Raw genomic sequence first — 12,867 nt, forward strand, 5'->3', positions numbered from 1 at the left:
TAACGTTATTAGGTATTAGTATAATACTTTCTTTAACACATGGAACAATTGAGTGAGTTTAAAAATTTCAGCTTTTTTTTTTTTTAACAATACATTTTTACCATGCCACTGAAGTGATGAGTTTTATTATCATCGGTTGGATGGACACTGAGGATCCAATCCTGCAGTCCTTCCTCAGTCAAAATACCTACCAAGATCAATGAGAATTTTGTTCTAAACATGGAATGCAGGCTGAGGCTCCTGCTGCTGAGGCAAGATCCTGTAAGGTCTCAAGTCACGCAGCAATAGGCCTTCTCATATGAGTATGGGCATCTCATGTAACACTTTGTAGGAGTGGACTTTTGGATTACTAATCACCTACTTTCCTCTGCCTGGCACTGGTAAACATAGGAAAATATTTGTTTATTTTAAATATATTCTTTATTAATAATAGAGCTGTGCAAGTGGGTGTTTGTATTAAGCACTGTAGAAAGGGAGTGCTTAGACCCTATAAGACCGGTGTGTGTGTGTGGTCAGGAATTCTGGATTCTATTTCTGGCTTTACCACTGACTCGTACGATTTTAGGCTGTTAATGTAGCCTCTCTGTGCCTCACATACCTATCTATAAAACAGGGTAATTTCCCTCTACCATACAGGGATGTTGGGAGGCTTAATTATATTTTGCAAAGTGCGTTGAGAGCCTCATAAAAGCCCCTGAATTATAACTGATAGTGCAAAATTATCACTTTTCAAACTAGTTATAAATTTGATTTTTTTAAAGAAAGGTCTGGATCATGTTATGGGTTAATATTAAATAAAAGTGTTTTAAAAACACAGAGGTTTGTGAGCAGCAAGACTGCATCCTCACTGTTTCAAACTGGATTAATGAAAGAAATGCCAACATGCTATGAACTAGCCACTTACTGCTATGGCCTTGGTGATATGACTCTTCAGTGGTACCCATCCTATTCCCCCCCATCCCCTTTTATTTTTCCTTTTCTTAAGGAGGGGAGTTAATTTAGTGCTAAGACTTCAGAAATAAAGCAGCATTTATTCAGCATCCCTTGCCTCCTTTATTGGATTTCTCTCAGGCGATTTAACTTCAAGCCTGGTTGCAACACACTAACAAATCTCATCACTTTTTTCCTCCCCCCTGAGCACTGGATGTAAACTACCCTCAACACTTTCCTCCTGACTGGTGTCTCTGCAGCAGCAGGTAACTTGTGTTAAATAACACATCGCCCCAGCCTCTGAGCCTGTTCCTAGAAGGAGCAGCGAAGGGGGAAGGAAACAAACAAGCGACTCGCGATTTGAAGGCACTTTCTCCCAGCGGCGCCTTGCCCGGACTCACCCCAGCCCCAGCACGCGTGTAACCTAGCTCCGTGCCCTTTGTAAGGGGAGACTCGCTCGCGATACACGCCCGTTTCCTTGCACACTGGGGTTTGTCCTTCGGCTGAACTTTCACCTCCCGAACTCGCCTGCTTTTTTTGGCTCGCGTGCCGAAAACACCGAGAGGGGAGAAGCCTCTGGCTTCGGCGCTGCCTCCCAAACACTCGCACTTTCTGCCTGGCGCCCGCTCCGGATCTCCCCCCACACCCATCTCCCCTCCGCTCCGGCCCAGACCAAGCCCCAGCCAACAGTGTTCTCGCCCCGCTCGCTAGCCCCGCAGCCTTCCCCTCTGCCCCAGCTCGGCTGCGTCCCCGTCTCCCCCTTTAGCCGAGCTGTTCTCCAGCCCCAGCGCAGCCCTTGCGCCCCGCTTCTCGCGCCTGGCTGGGCTGCGCCCCCGGCTTCTCTCCCTCTTTTGCAACTGCGAGCTCTGCGTGTGTGTTTTTCTTTGCACCGAGCCTTGTTGTTTACCCAGCAGGTGGATGTGACGTCAGAGACTCATAACAGCAAAAAATAACAACATCTCCCTCCGCGGGGGTGTTATTTCTCCCCCCCCCCAGCTTTGCCGCCTTCTTCCTCCCTGCTGGCAAACTCCAGAGTGGCCGCGCACGGCGCCTGGAGCCGAGCCGGGAGCGGCGGGGGCTGGGAGCCGGGAGCCGGGCTGGCCCTGCCAGGCGCTGGGCTCCCCTGGAAGCTAGTCCCGAGCGGAGGGCTCTATTGTTATTTATTGTGCGGCTGTTGCACGCTGTGCCTGCTGCCCAGGCTCGGCGCATGGGGCTTGCCCGGCTAGAGTACAGGGAGGGACGGGCAGGCAGACTCACCCGCGCTGGGGGGAGCCCGTAGTGGGCACCGACAGGCCGTCTCCAGCGGGTGAGTTTGGCTTTTCGGCTTTTCCCCTCCACTTTTCAGGCGCCTTCTTGTTTGTTTCACTTTTCTTCCCCCCCCCCCAACTCCTTCCATCCCCCCATCCCTAGCCTCCACGTGCCCCCCTCCCCCTGCCTGCTGGCGGGGGATGCGCGCTGGCCGCCGGGCTGTTTGCATGAATCAGAGCCGATGCAATGGGAGAAGCGGCGGCGGCGGCTCCTTCACCTCGGGCTGGCCGCTGGCTACTGCCACCGGAGCAGCCCCACCAGCCAAACCCGGCGCAGCTCAGCGCCCCGCTGGGGGAGCGCGGCGAGCCGGGACGGGGCGCTGCTGCCGGGGGGCGAGGGAAGGACACACCGTTCCCCTGGCGCTGGAGGGAGCGGGTGGGGGAGAAACCAACTTTCTCCACCCCCCCTTCTGCTCTCACTTTGGAAACTTTTTATCCATCTTCTCCCTCCTCCCCGTGCACTTCAGCGCACGGGCCCAGGGTGCACACGCCTCTACGCGCACGCAGGGGCTGGGCTCGCCTGCCGCTCGCGCCGGTGTCACGCCACGGTGCGCCCCCGCGGAGTGGCGCCCCTGGGAGGAGCGCGCAGGCTCCCCTGGGGACCGTCCAGACGTGGGGCGGAGGGGAAAGTCCCGCTCAGTTCCACCCCCCGCCCCGAGCCCAGCCCACGCGCCCACAGGGGGCTGGTCGCGCCGCTGGGCGTCCCCAGGATTGGGCTCGGCTCTTTCCCGGGAGCCGCGGCTGCCGCAAGGCGGCGGGCGCGATCCCTGCCCCGCGGGAGTTGCGCGCGCGCGGAGCTGGAGGCGCCGGCTGGAGGGGCGCATACGCGGCGCAGTTGCAGGCAGCGTGCGGAGGAGTTGCGGCCAGTGGTTGCCCTTTTCCCCCCAGCGTCTCCCCTCCCCTACTGCCACTGCCTGAGCAAGTCCTGCCTCCCGCGCCTCCACATCCAGTACCACCTGTTGTCGCTTCCAGAGCACTCAGCCCAGATGACTCTGCGCCGGAGTTCCCGGCCACCCCCGCCAGTGTAAAACACCCACAGCGCCCAGCACCGCGCATCGCCCCCAGCCTGCGCCGCCTGCTCCCTTGCCAGCCTGCGCCTCTCTCTCCTCTGAGATGAACTGTTTGAATAAACATTTGCAACTCCAGACCCAACCCTGCCACTTGCCCCCTAGTGCAACCCGGCAAGCGCAGGTCCCCGCTGAATGGCGATGAGGGGAAGATTTTTAGATCCCGTTACTACCACTAAGTCCTTAGATCTATTTCCTGATCCCGTTTCTTGCAAGTGTTTCAAGGCGTCTCTTCTTTCCTCCCCTCCCCTTAAACACCGCACATTTTCTTCCCCCCTCCTCCCCCTTACCAAACCTGCCTGCTGGAGACTTGTTGAAAGAACCCCTGGTTTCTTCTCGACCGTAGAGCCCAAAGTTTTGCCTGCCGGAGCAGCAGCAGCATTTGCTGAGGAGCTGTGTACTGGCGATCATTCACTCAGAGCCTTTCTCACTGCTATCTCTCGGTAAGTATAGGGAAATCGGCGGAGGCTTTTACATATAAGGATATCAAGGACACCCCCCCACACACACTTCCCCACTCCAAAAGCAAACTCCCAAATAAAGAGAAACCAGGGGAACATCTATCCTAAAGGGTACAGATCAGCTTACAAAAGCTACAGGCTGAAACGTTTATTTCAGGTCAGTGAAACCGAAGGGGGGGGAAGTACATGCTACAGGATGGAGTTGTCCTCTTTTTTTCTTTTTCTTTTTAAACAAGAAAACAGGGATCAGAATTTAGCTAACCGTGTAAGTGCTCCTATAAAATACAGTGACCTGCTTCCTTTCCCTCCCCCATCCCACTTTATAACTATTAATTATTTCCAACTCATTGTATTTAAATACCATTGCTGGGTTGATTACAAAGTTTATTGATTTTAGCCTGCCTTCATTCTAGGCATTGGTCTTACAATATTTCTTTTAGTGAACCAAAGAACTCCTAAAAGGGCACTTTTTAAAAACAATATGACTGTCAGTGTCAATTCTTCAGACATAATGCTCCCACCAAGCATTTCATTTAGCCTCTACAAGTGCTTCTGAATTCTACTTCTATAGAGAGTTCTGGCTTGATCTCCTATCCTATCAGAAGTTCAGGGTTTCACTTTTAGTAACCATTCTGTGAATGAGTAATGTATACAGTATTTGCACAATGTGTCTGTACAGTAGATGATTCTGAATCCTTGAGTATTGAATAATTATACCTATTTTTAAAAAATCTGCAAATGACACTTGCTTTAAATTTAGCTTTTTCTGTTCTTATGAATTTGCTTTGGTTATCTGACTTTAAAACATCAGAATAACTAATTGTGTTCTCTTAACTAGGCAGATACTTACAAGTAACTGTCTTTCAAGAAATGTACTTCTCTTACTCCTTAAGGTAGTAGTTGTCTTTGTTTAATTTTTATTGGAGGACAGAAATAGATGTTTGAAATACTTAATAGTATTTTACAATTTGTCTCATTTGAGAAGGCAAATCCTGTGTTCTTCTTCCATGTTAAGCATGAGAGGTTTTCAGATATTTTGAGTTCTACAATAACAAAGTGGATCTCAAGGAGGAAGTATACTATGCATCTTTGAAACCAGATTGGGGGGCTCAAGGGAAGGAGGGGAAACTTGGACTTTTGGTTTCAAGTTCTCTGTTCTAAATCCCCCTCCCTGGCCCAAATTTTATTTAACTATTGCACAATTATATAGAATGAAATGGGGGTGATGGGTGGGGAAGGAATCTCTACTAGTCACCATTCAAAAGGTATTAGCTAAAATCTCATTGCAAAAAGGTAGTGTAGCTTTAACATCTTGCATTAGCTGCATTCTTTCCCCTTAGTCTTTGGATTAGTCATTGTATGAGAGAGAGGAGAAAAAAAAAATCGCTTTTTTGAAAAAAGTAAAGTAAACAGCCTCCAACAAGTGAACCTTGACAACCCAGATTAAGGAAGGCAGTAGAGATCAAACAAATCTGCTGCTGGGCTGTTGTCAGGAGCTGCCTCACTGAAAGCTCTGGACTATTCGATCAGGCAACAAGGTTATATGTTCACTTATCCAGAAATGGACCATTGCAAATGCTGGTCTTTGTTGTGAAACCAAAAGATAACTTTGAGAAAAAACATTTATAGTATTTCAATTCAGTGTTTTTTTTTCTACCTCTTCAGATTCTGACTTGCAGAATGAGTTAATCAATCAGTCTCTGGGATTGCGTTGTATTCAGTTTTTAAGTTGATTTACAGTTCTATTTTATTTGTGCTGTCTAGAATTGCAGAGAAGTTCACTAACATCATATTAGCAAAAAATTAAAGCTTTATGAAGTTTACCTCTGAAATCTTAGAATTTCTGAATTGTCAGGAAGCTACGTGTGCATGTGAAGGTGTAATTCTGATGTGGACTAGAACACTTTTGTTATTATTTGCCTTATTTTTAGTTTCACTCTGTTCTTGGAATTTACAAAACAAAAAAGTAGTTTTCCAACTATAGCATCAAACAGTGAGATTTCATGTTTTGGCCATGTCTTGATTTTTACAAAAATGTTTTTGTCATGTCCCTTTGAGTCTACTTTATATAAACTTAATTACTGTATTCTTGTTTAAAGAAAGTAGTACCAAATGTCAGCATAGCGTATTATAATTTTCTCAAAATAAAACATAACTGAAGTATCAACTAATCAAATTAGATATTATATTCCTTTAAACCTTTTGTAGGATTCTGTACTCATCTTCAAACACTTCAGTGTTAACTCTGCAAATGTTATTCACCACTTAGTTTCTTGCTGTAAAATATCCTAAAACAATGGAAATAGAGACTAAAATTCTTAAGTGAAAAGCTGCTATGTTAATATATACAGGAAACAACAAGTAAACATGTATTGCATAATCTAAAAAAACCTGTATCACTTAAGTATTTCTCTAATTAGGACAATAGACACACAATAGGCACTTTTTTATAAGCCAACATTTCATCACCATGCTGCACAACTTATTGCAAAGCCAGTAGTTTATTATAGCATATACTTTTTATTGTCTAATTAAAGTATGCATGTTAAACATACACATGTATGCTATTAAGCCATTTCGGGTAATGTGTAATGTTTTTAACAGCTATAAATATATTCTCCTTAAATCAGTTCCACCAGGAATTGTAATAGTAACCAAGCTGGTTTTTACACTGGTAAGAAAGAGAGAGAAAAAAAGTTAAGTGAAGAATTGCACATTGAACACTGTCGTGTTGCAAATGTGGCGCAATGCTGTTTTATTAGGGAAGATCGCTGTTTAACAGAGCTTAAATTTGCACTAACGTCATTACTGTGAGAATACCATAAACATGAAAGCCTCTCAAATCCATTTTGTTTCATGATACTGTAAAAATTAAGGGAAAGGTTAGTAGTAAACAGCAAGCTTTTTCATGGAATACAGTTCAGTATTTAATATTCTTGTGGCCATTTATATTGATCATTTGAATTGGATGACAGTTTCTTCCAGAAATATTTTTCTGGTGTGTGTTGCATGTAAAATTGTAAAATGTGCACTCATAGAATTTGTATTTATACAGTTATTTCAGCAAGTCTGGCCAGTTATTTATACTTTGATGGTGCTTTTGTCTTTCTATGTTTTCTGAGAGATGGTTTAATAAAATTTAAATAGATCATATGCTGTCAGAAAATAGTATCAATTTTGTTTACGATTCGGTTGGTTTAAGGTACTTATACTAAAGAAGCTCATTTAACCCCAAGACTGAGTAGCATTAAGTGGTGAGAGGTCTCACGAAGAGCTTCTACTGCCCTTTGCTCTTATGATAATCTTAAATTACTACAGTTTAATTGCAGCTTCAAGGGACTGAGCTGAAATGTTTTATGCAGCTGAGAAAGGGTTGGAGAAAACTGCAGCTAGATTTGCACAGGTAGTTTGTTTCCTTTGAACAGGAACTGCATTTGTTTAGGCCTTTTCTTACCTTTCTAAATGCATGTTGCACTCTAGTTTCATGTAAGGGCCTATCAAGTTTGCACAGATGTAAAAATCCAATAGGAAAACTTTGATCAGACTTCAGTGGGAGCAGGATTGCGCATAATCACTTCCATAAGAGAGTTTCTTTTTGGGGAAAAAGGTGTTGTTGTTTTTTAAAAAAACCTGAAGGAAATAACGACTAGTTTCAGTATTAAGGTAGCAACAAAAAAAAAAATAAAATGGAAAAACTACAATTATGGCTTGCACTCTGTACTGCGGCTCATTCCATTTATGACTAGGCACTGCGAGTGTCTCAGATGAATAACTTGCTATCTCCCACATGTCACAATACTTATTAAATGAGTAGTCAAAGACACTCATTAAATGAGTGGGTCAAATTTGTGGACATTTTGCATTGGACTCTTACAGCATATTTGCAGTAAAGGCAGTTATTCTCATAGACCCTGACCCAGCAAAGCACTCAACCTCAAGCTTGTGCTTAACTTAAGCAGTAGTGGTCCTATTGACTTCACATGCTTAAAGTTATGCACATGCTTATGAGCTTATTTGGATCCTGGCCATAGTGAAATTAAATGATAATTTGAATTGTGTTGTTAGCTGAATGCTTTTCATGTGTCTTACTGTGGTAGGAAATTAAACAAGATTGGCTGTCTGTAGAATTGTTTTCTTTTGACCTAACTAAAGCACTTGCTCAGTCTACTGATCTCATAAATTGCTATGTAGCTTGATTCCCATAGCTCTTACTGTGTTGGTGACTGCTGCTACAATAGGTAAGAAGATGATGTCACTGGGTATTTTGTATGGAGGAAGTAGGATGGAATAAACAATACAGTAATCGGGGAAAGACTTAATAAAAATGAAACTATATAAAGTTTATATAATTCAGATTTTTTTGGTGTTCAAAGATTTAAGGGGCTGCTTCATTTTCAGATCAGACACATTGATTGGAATGTCTGAGTACTTTAACATCCTCTTTTTTTCTTAAACCTACCTAATCACAGAAAAAATGAGCTTGCAGACTTCTCTACAAGTGTACTCTAGGGTTTTCTTTCTAGTCTTCTGGCACCAATCTCCTATATACCTGAAGTGCACAGTATTGTGTATAACAGGGTGTTTGTGTGAGTAAGCTGAATAGTTATTTGTTCAGTCCTGTTCTGAAAATGAAGATAATGTTCCATAAACAACTGAGAATGCAGAAAAGACTGAACAAAACCAGTTTCTGTTTAGAAAGAACTTCCTACCTGAGTAGGACTAAGTGATTTCCCCCCAACCACCCGCAACACACTGACCCTCCTTATGCTATTAAAAAAAAAAATCCTGATTTTTAGTGCCTTGAAATTGCAATTAAGTTGTAGTAATTTAAGATTATTGCAAGAGTGCAAAGGGCAATAGAAGCTCTTTAGAAGTCTCATCTCAACACTTAATGCTACTCAGTCATGGGGTTAAATGAGTTTCCTCAAAGTAAGTACTTAAAGTAACTAAATCGTAAACAAAATTTATTCTATATTCTGACAACTGATAATCTATTTAAATTACATTAAAGTATGAGTGTGAAAATTTAATTAAATATAGAAATACTGTCAAGCCCTGTAAATATCTTGACAGATCTATTGAAATGGAAGCCATATCATGAAATATTTACTTATGTCTGGTGTGTTACAATAGTGCTGGGAATGCTCTTTGGAAAACTAATTGTAGGCCTTTTCCATTCACCTGTACGATGGGAATGGACTCAGAAAACAGTATGAGTAAATAGCAAGCTTTATTCAAATGATCAAGTGTATTGTTTACTGTTAATCAGTCTTGCCCTACAGTACTTCTCATTATGTTTTTTATTACAAGTGCCTGTTTCCTTAATAAGTTAGCCTGTTAATTCAAATGTAAACTCTGTTAAAACAGACATCTTATGCGATGGAATAATATTTCCTAGTGTTCAAGGTGTGATGGTGGAGGATGCATAATTTTTAAGTCTACTTTCTTCTGTCTTTTGAGGATTGAAATGGCCCAGAGCACAGCGCTGCAGTAAATGCTGTTACTAATATTGTTGGTTTAATCGATTTTTCAGATAGAAAAATGTTTCTTACAAAATATGTGAAACCATTTTGTGTTGTGCGTATTTATATACACAACCCTGATTGTGCCCTGTCATTCTTCTAAATCGGGAGTAATTCCACTGAAGTTCATGCTATGCTGGTGTAAACAAAAGGAGAATCGTGGCTGTGTACTGTGCTCTGTGCCAGCATGTGGGAAAGCTGAGTTTGGGTGAAACTCTGGCACTCCTTAAGGCTTTGTGGGGCTGTAAGCGTTGTCAAGTAATGCTATCCTCCCTATAGGGAGGATGCTGCATGAGTCTTGCTTTCTCATGCTTGGTGACTGGTAATATTGGCAGGGAAGTCTGAGCAGCAGACTGCTTGCTCTCCCAGGCGCAGAGCAAGTGCTTTGATCTTGGCAGCTGAGTCATGGGAGGGAGGATTAAGACCTATGAAGAAGGAGGGGAAAGAAATGTGGACTAGAATAGAATAGTCTGTTCAGAAACTCTGGAACGTCATGTGGGCTGGCTCATATCCTAACTCATGGACTGGTGTGTGATGGGTGAGGTGTGAATGCTTTCTTTTGGCAAACGCTTGTTTGGGCAGTAGGTTGAGTGGATAGTCCCTGCTCAAGTGGCATTGGCTTCTCTGCTGCTAAAACAGAAAGTCAAACAAAAGGTGGCATAGTTGGGCAAGTTGATTTGGAGCCACTAACATACTTATTAGTTTTGCCCCTAGAATCCAGACATGTCCTTTCACATAGCATCTTGGTTTGAGCTGTGCTTCCCAATTAGTTTTGTCATGTTGTTGCTAGCAATTAGGGTCAAGTGTCTTTCCTTGGGCTCTCTACTTTTCTTCTCGGTATCCCTCCCCCGGGTTCGTAATGCAAGCTGTTTATTCATTAATTAGTAGATTAAGCATATTAACACATCAGTAAACTAAAGTAGTCATACTTCCCAAGGCATCTTGGGAAACCTGCTGTCGTTTTATGTGATTGGACTTGCATTATTACTGCTTTAGATAGCAGAGCCAATGATGGCAAAGTGTTTAAGAACGAAATAGAGTGTGTGAAAGACAGTAGAATGTCATGTCTCTGTTAAAAAGATTGTGATAAAGGAAGATAAAACGATTTGTTTACATGGTCACAGCTTCAGATAATTATGAAAATCAACCTTTTCAGCATCCCCTTCCCTCTCAACAAAACCAAACCAGACCTACTTTCCAGTGCAATAAGTGGGGAGGTGGGGGGCTTCATGTTATCTAGTTGAAAAGGTGCAGTTTTCAACACTGCCAGAGGGGATGTGTGCACAGCAACTAGACATCTGCAGCTGGCCCGTGCCAGCTGACATGGGCTGTAGTGTAGAAGTTCAGGCTTGGGCATCAGCCTGAGCTCTGGGACCCTTCCATCTTGCAGTTACACAGCCCCTTAGATGAAGTCACTGGCATGGGCCAGCTGTAGGCTTTCAATTGCAGCATTAGGTGTATCCTAAAAGAGTTAGACACCAATCTCTTTGCAGAAGCTTTTGAAAATTCCATCCCAAGCCCAAAACACCCTTCCCTCACAGTCTTTTAAAATACATGCTAATTTCTATGCAAGTTTCAGTGTAGTTTAAATTTATTTTTAAGGGTATCACAATTAATCCTTCATTCAGATCTGAGGCAGGATTCAAGCTGACCCATAGTGCTGGGTAACCTCTTTGTTTTAGATCTCAAGGCTGTGCATGTCTGGAATGTAGCACTCGATTTCACAAGAAGACGACAGCGATGCAGATATTTGTCAAGATGTTTGAGCGCTGTTCTAATTACGAGGCTGCGTAAAATGGAAACTAGAACTGATGAAGGGAGGGGAAGCAGCAGAGCAGAGGAGGAGCAGTGTTCATGTCATTGCTTTTTCAATGAAACTTGCAGTGTAATATTAGATTTCTACCTTCTTTGTTGAAAACATTAATCATTTTATTAAGAAAAATTAAGTAATTAACTGATCTATCTTTAGGAAACAGCGACAGATTTTTTTAAAAGCATCTTATTAATTAAATACTATCATTAGGAAGTTTACTACTTTACTAGTATCAGAGGTAACTAAGGATATGTCTATGCTGCAATTTAAAACCCCGTGGCTGGCATGTGTAACTGACTGAGGTTCAGGTGAAGGGGCTGTTTAATTGTGGTGAAGATGTTCAGGCTCGGGCCTGAGCTCTGAGCCTCCTCCCCTCTGGCAGGGTCCTAGAGCCCAGGCTCCATTTTGAGCCTGAATGTCTTCACCACCATTAAAAAGCTCCTTAGCCTAAGCATAGCAAGCCCGAGTCAGCTGGCATGAGCCAGCGTGTAGACATACTCTAAGTAGGCAAGTGAGAAGCCCTTCAAAATTATTTATTACTATGCCAGCAACATAGTAATACATAATTTTGAGATTTAAAATATGATATTGTAATAGAAAATACAATCTGCAATTAAGAGATTTTTCTGGCTTTTGTCAGCTGTGGTATTGCAGACCTTATTTTCAGAGTGCTCTGTTTGGGATTAATAAATTGAAAATTTTAATTTTCCCTTTTTTTAAATAATGGCTTCTTTGTTACAATAAGTTGGTTGATAGTGAGTCATGAGCTCTGTCTTCTTTCAACGTTAGATAAATTTGTTAGCTGTAGAATCAATTTTTTTTTTTTTTTTAAGGACTCAGTTCCAACACTCTGTATTTAGGGAGAAGTTCCACTGAAGTCAGTGGTCTAAATCCTACCCTTTCTCTGGTGCGGAAGTCCTCTTAAAAGCAGTTTTCTTGCTGTGGTTATGCTGAGCATGATGAGGGGTAGCTGTGCAGAGAGACTCTGGGCACCATGTGGACTGTAGAGTAATGCTCTACAATAGCTGTTTCTACAGTGATTTAGGCTAGAGCAAGGTAGGGCAAGGAACAGATGTGTGGCATTGGCATGGCCAGTAAGCTTACTAGGTTGGTGAATCACTCATCAAGACCAAACTGGTGGGTGGGGAAAATAGTGAAAATATTCACTACATTTGCGTATCAAAACGTCTTTTTTTTATATTTTGTGACTTGACTGGCTCCAGGCAAGCTGCATGTTCAGAAGGCACAGCGGTTGGGAGCATTTATGCTTGTGTGCTGTACCTCGTAACCCCGTACCTGTACTCTACTCTGGATTGGGTCCTCTGGGAGACCTGTTACCTGTGTACAGAGTGCAGGGTGTGGCACTAGTTTGTCAGATTGCTATTGTTTCTCTTATAATGACAGCTATTTCTAATACAGTAACTCCTCACTTAACGTTGTAGTTATGTTCTTGAAAAATGCAACTTTAAGTGAATCCAGTTTCCCCATAAGAATGAATGTAAATGGGTGGAGTGGGGTTTGGTTCCAGGGAAATTTTGTTTGCCATACAATATAGTAGTATAGTTGGGAGGTGCCCCCACCTTACCCCACACAGGCACAGCTCACTCGCACTGGAGACAATGAGGCAGGCAAGGAGGCTGAAGGTGCTTTAGGCTAGGACAGTGGTCTCCAAAGTGGGATGTGTGCAAGCTGATCCATTGGGGGGCGTGGCAGGTGGAGCGCTGCCGCCGGAGTGGGGGGGAAGGGCAGCTGGAGGAGGCAGGGAAC

General features: G+C 43.3%; 1 protein-coding gene across 14 annotated transcripts in view; it reads left to right on the plus strand.

Moving 5' to 3' along the window:
- The first annotated feature begins 1,766 nt into the window (after window positions 1–1,766).
- FOXP1 (forkhead box P1) overlaps window positions 1,767–12,867 on the plus strand; it is a 523,713-nt gene continuing 512,612 nt past the window's right edge. For 10 of the 14 annotated variants that reach the window (XM_075073243.1, XM_075073242.1, XM_075073252.1 and 7 more), the window contains exons 1-2: window positions 1,767–2,236; window positions 3,651–3,747. The gene's annotated coding sequence lies outside the window, so the exon portion shown is untranslated. The remainder of the gene's footprint in view (window positions 2,237–3,650; window positions 3,748–12,867) is intronic. The other 4 variants (XM_075073244.1, XM_075073253.1, XM_075073250.1 and 1 more) reach the window with 1 other exon arrangement.

The sequence above is a fragment of the Chelonoidis abingdonii genome, chromosome 17 (genome assembly GCF_003597395.2).
Source record: "Chelonoidis abingdonii isolate Lonesome George chromosome 17, CheloAbing_2.0, whole genome shotgun sequence".
In the NCBI taxonomy this organism is placed as follows: Eukaryota; Metazoa; Chordata; order Testudines; family Testudinidae; genus Chelonoidis; species Chelonoidis abingdonii.